Source organism: Cibotium barometz, chromosome 22 (assembly GCF_041138505.1).
Source record: "Cibotium barometz isolate CiBa-2024 chromosome 22, ASM4113850v1, whole genome shotgun sequence".
In the NCBI taxonomy this organism is placed as follows: Eukaryota; Viridiplantae; Streptophyta; class Polypodiopsida; order Cyatheales; family Cibotiaceae; genus Cibotium; species Cibotium barometz.
The window spans coordinates 48954510-48959916 of record NC_141067.1 but is presented as its reverse complement, the minus strand read 5'-3'; positions in this window follow the sequence as shown (position 1 = coordinate 48959916).

Here is a 5407-nt window from a genome sequence, read left to right as displayed (position 1 = left end):
CTTTGAACTCTGGCCATCCATCCTCATGTGAGCCCAAGCTAGTGAGTCAACGGGAATTTCAAGCACGCCCATTAAGTTGAGTACTTTGCACTCTCATACAATGATGTGTTAGCCTCCTTGTGTAACACATCCTCTTTTTCATGTGTTTCAAAGTTAGGTGTCTCTTCCTCACCCTCGCTTTGAAAAAAGTGAGCAATCATCTCCTCCATAACATCTTGTTTCTCTATCTCATGTGAAGGAGATCCTAGGTCTTCAAAATGTACTAATCATGCTCAACTTTCAAAGTGCTCCTTATGACGCTTGTACTCCTTCCTCAAGTTTCTCCCAATGACAAAATAAAAAGGCATATTGTGTAATACTTGTACGTGAATGTCCATGCCCTCCTCATCCATATTTAAAAATGATACTCAACATTATATATGGCAAACCATGAGTTTACATTTCATCTCATAAGTTTATATACTAACTGAGGAATTGCCTTGCATCATCAAGTTGGCTGGTATTGGTTCAAACCATCCCCATTTTCTGATATGCTCCAATGTCACTCGATGTTCACATACACAAACATTCTTGCATCTTGCATATGATCAAGGGATTCTTCTTTGCAACCACTCTAGACCTCCAATTAATGGTGGTGACCCATCACTACTTGAACTAGTAGAAGACATCTATATTGGGTGTATGCAATTAAAAAACTGAATATGAATACATGTACTAAAACTAGCAGTGTCAATGATATATGTATAAGTTTTCTATCAGGAATTTGTCCATTGTTGCTATAGGCGATGTCATAAGTATCGTTAAAGCATCGTTAATGCATTTCTAGGAATCGTTTTTAGCGATGCTTATAGAAACGTAGAGAAAATTAACTTTTCGAACCTGTGGCGCCGTCGATGCCTATCTTTCTCTCCCCTAGAAAATTCACTCCAATCCTTTCCTTAAGTTTCTGCACCACCTCCTCCGCTTCATCAATCTATCTCTCCTCACATGCATCTGTATTCTTTATATTCCCCTTTCTCTTTCTCTTCATGAGACTCTTTCTCTTTATCACTATATGTCTATGGTGTCAGCTATTGAAGGTATTTTTCTATTATGTTTTATTCTAATGTATTTGTTTAGGGTTCTTCTTCTTCTCCACCTTCCCCTTCTTATTTCTCTTTCTTTTCCTATCCATCACTCTACAAGTTATGGTGTGGCCTAATGATTAGGGTTTGCTTCTACTATGCTTAACCTAATGAGAATTAATAAGAAACATAATGTGATTAGGATTAATGCATAGAATACTAACCTTCTTTTGCTTTTTCTCCTTCTCTTTTTTGTGTCTATGCTTAATGTGTATTGGTCTTTTCTTGTGTTTGGTAGGTAGAGTTCAAAAAATGTATTACTAATCACTCTTTTGCCTTTTTATGTTATGTAGATCTTGCACTAATCATTTCTTTTAGCTTGATAATATAGAGGTAAGCTCTCTTTTGTATGTCTCTTATGTTTGGTAGGTAGAGTTCATTAAATGTGTTACTAATCAATCGTTTACCTTTTTATGTTGTGTAGGTCTTGTACTAATTATCTCTTTTATCTTGACAATATAGAGGTAAGGTCTCTTTTGTTTTTATTCTTTAGGGTTTTGAATATATGCATTAATCTTTTAGGGCTTTGTATTACTAATTACTTCCCTTGGTCGGTGCCGAGGTTTAGGGTTAGCTTAGGTTTAACCATGCATGCAAATAGCTTAAGCTTAATGCATAGATTAATCTCTATGCATAGAGCTTACTGCATGCATAGAGCCTACTCTATGCATTAAGCTTAATGCATACATTCAGCTCTATGCATAGAGCTTAATACATGCATAGAGCTTAACCTATGCATTTAGCTTAATGCATACATTAAGCTCTATGCATAGAGCTTAATCTATGCATTAAATAAGCGCTATGCATAGAGCTTAACCTATGCATTAAGCTTAATGCATATTAGAGCTTAATGCATGCACTAAGCTTAATGCATACAGCTTAAACTAGGCATTAAGCTTGATGCATACATTTAATCTCTATGCATGAATAGAGTTTAATCCATAGAGTGAGCTTAATGTATAGATTAATCTTAATGCATGTATTAAGCTTAATCCATAGATTAAGATCAATACATAGATTAAGCTTAATCTACGGGCAAGGCAAAGGTATCAAGAGGAACGACCCATTCATGAGCAATTTCAACCGGCCGATGAGAGGACGGGCACAGGGCATGCCTAGTGGGTAAGCAGCACAGGAAGAGGGCTTATGAGCCAAGATATGCCCAGGATCGCCCTATAAAGGTGGTTGGAATAGGCCATAAGACATCTGGACTGGAGGATCTGAACTTAGAGGCAACCTGGATACACATTTTTTTGCATAACAACAACTATGGGCAAGGCAAAGGTATCGAGAGGAACGACCCATTCGTGTGCAATTTCAACAGGCCGATGAGAGGATGGCGGGAACAGGGCATGCCTAGGTAAGCAGCACAAGAAGAGGGCTTATGAGGCAAGATATGCCCAGGATCGCCCTATAAAGGTGGTTGGAATAGGCCATAAGACATCTGGATTGGAGGATCTGAACTTAGAGGCAACCTGGATGCACATTTTTTCGCATAACAACAACTATGGGCAACATGCCCTTAGGGATATCCACATCTCTTTGCACAATGTACACTACCACTTAATCCTTGTAGGAGGAACACGTTGTCGTGCCATGGCACGTCTATGGTGTGAAACCGTGCATGTGAGGCCATCAAATACACATCCAGATGCATGAGGTTATGTGCCATGACGAGTCATTATATGATGCCATGTACATATGTTCATATTGTAAATGAGGTTCAATAAGACAAGCTGAGGCTGAGCCAGATCTAGGAGTCTCTGTATATGAGTGTGGAGGGTGATGGTTCTGCTGTTACTCAGAGCCCATGGGTAAGTTAGAAACATCCAGTTATATATGATGGTATAAGTGGCACGCCAAAGGGATAAGTTAATGATGTTAATGGCTTCCCATGTGCATAATGTGTGGTAGCTTTTAAATGGTATCGATTGGGTCAAATCAGTGAATACCTCTTATGGAATGCAAACATGAGGACATCCCAATGCACAAAGGAATGTATTTATGAAGACATGGGAAAATACTTGAATGAACAATTGGGGAGTCTATAAAACACATGGCCAATATGATGATTTATACACTACGGAGGCATCAAGAATAATAGAGATTCAATGGACATTACAGTGCCGAAGAATTTATTGAATGCCGGGGAATAAAAATTAAATGAAGTGCCTTGCATTGAGAACTTTACCTTAATGCTAAGGTTAGAAGTAACACACTAAGGGTGGCAGCGTACGTGGAAAAGAAATACATAAGAAATGTATTTCTTTTATTTGGAATTTTCTAGATAGTATGGAAGGGAAATGCGAGCGCAGCTTTTGTAATTGGAAATTTCCGCATGGATAGCTGCAAAAGGTGGTGGGGGGCGCCGAATTCTCGGCGGGAAAAAGAGAAAAAACCAGAGGCAGACGGCGGCGAAGTTCAGTGAGGAAAAAAATCTCTGCAGAAAAGAGGAACAGCGTCCAATCGACCAGTGTTTTTAATTTCAAGAATACACACACTGTTTGTGCCTTGTAGGTGTTAGATTTGGAGGAAATCTTGAGTATTATAAAGGGAGATACTCTTCATTTTTTTTCTTGATGACCTTCATCGAACAGTCGACAGCCTGCAGCTTGCGATTAGTGAAACAAATGAAGAGATACACGCATGTAAACCATCAGTTAAGTGATTTTTTTTATTTTCTTTAAAATTACTCTCACTCTATACGATTTGAGAGAATCGTATATCCCATATATCAAAAAGAATTTGGAAATGAATAGAAGGACTTTGGGAAAAAGCTAAAGAATTTGGAGCTCGGAGATTTGTGAAAAATACATTGAAGTCGAGGGTAATTGGCCTTACTTTCTACTCAAATGAATTTTGGAAATTACGAGTATGTTAAAGCTATGCCAAATGCTATCTTTTGCTTGTGAGATGTTAGAATATTAAGGCAGGTTTTCAGGTGAAAAAGAGCATCTTGATATAATGGTTTTGATGGCACTCGATGTAAAGGATGTAACTGGTCACATGTATATTGGAAAAATTTGAAGGCCTTGTTATGCCTACATGTGAATGGTTCAAAGGATTTCGAGAAAGAAGTCAGTGAGTAAAGGAACAAACACTTGGTATGAAATTTTGTGCAATCATCAGGATGAATTCAAGGATGTATTGAGGTAAATCGACACATGTAATTGTCATTGGAAATAGTGATGTTCAATACTCCTTGGGAAATTTTGTGCGTGAATTTCCTTGTTAGATTTGACATTCACTCTCACAGCTAGAAGTCTCGTACTTTCCTGGCTGTACCGCACACGTCCAAGACTCATGGAGTACAGGTACAGAAAAAGGAAGAGAGAGAAAATGTGGTAGAATGTAATCACTCTGCTGATGGGGCACGACAAGTGCACTTTGTGGAAGAGGATGATGAAAAAGAAGTTCTTACAAAGAGTCATTACTCCAGGAGCCATTGGGCAAGAGCAACCACTGAAATCCTTGTCAAGATAGGTGATTTGGAAGAGCCATATGTCGCTCTAATTGATCATGGGTCTGAAATAAATCTTATGGCTAAAAATCTCTACAACAAATGTAAGTGGCCAATGGATGTGGATCATGGGTGGATGATTAAAGCAGCTAATAACTCATCTGGAGAGCTTTATGCAGCATGTCCAAATGTAAGGGTAACTATAGGGGATGTGAAGGATGATCAGAATTTCTTTGTTCAGGAGATGTCATCGTATCCCCTCATTCTTGGGCAACCCTACATTACAGCTGTAAGGATGGAAACAAAAGTTTTGGATGATGGTTCAGCATATGCAAGAATAAGGAGTAAAGATGGCAAAAAAGCTGTTCAGTTTTTGACAGTTTGTATTAACCATGAAAGGAATCGTGAGTCTCTTCGAGCACAGTCACTTCCAAAGATAAATAGAGAATTCATGAATTACAGGGAGATGAGGGATTTTGGCCAGGTGCCATTGTAAAGCGGGATTCCAATGGTACAAGGGGAAATGAGTTCTCGCAGGACTCAATCAATGTAAATAGCTTTTCAGCAAATTTTCAGGGATTTTCTAGCTATGGGTCATTGGTTTTTGTAAAAAGCAAGGATTTGAAGCGTGGTATGCGAAAACATATACAAAATGAACAAAAAAGTTTTGAGCAGTGTGGTCTTCTGGAGAAGAATGAGTTTATTTCAGGGGTGCTTGATGAGGTGTCATGTGTAGATACTATGTGAAAAGATGCAGGGGGGAAGAGAGCTTGAGCTCTTGCAAGCACACACACACACTCACAAAACCCTAATAGAGAACACA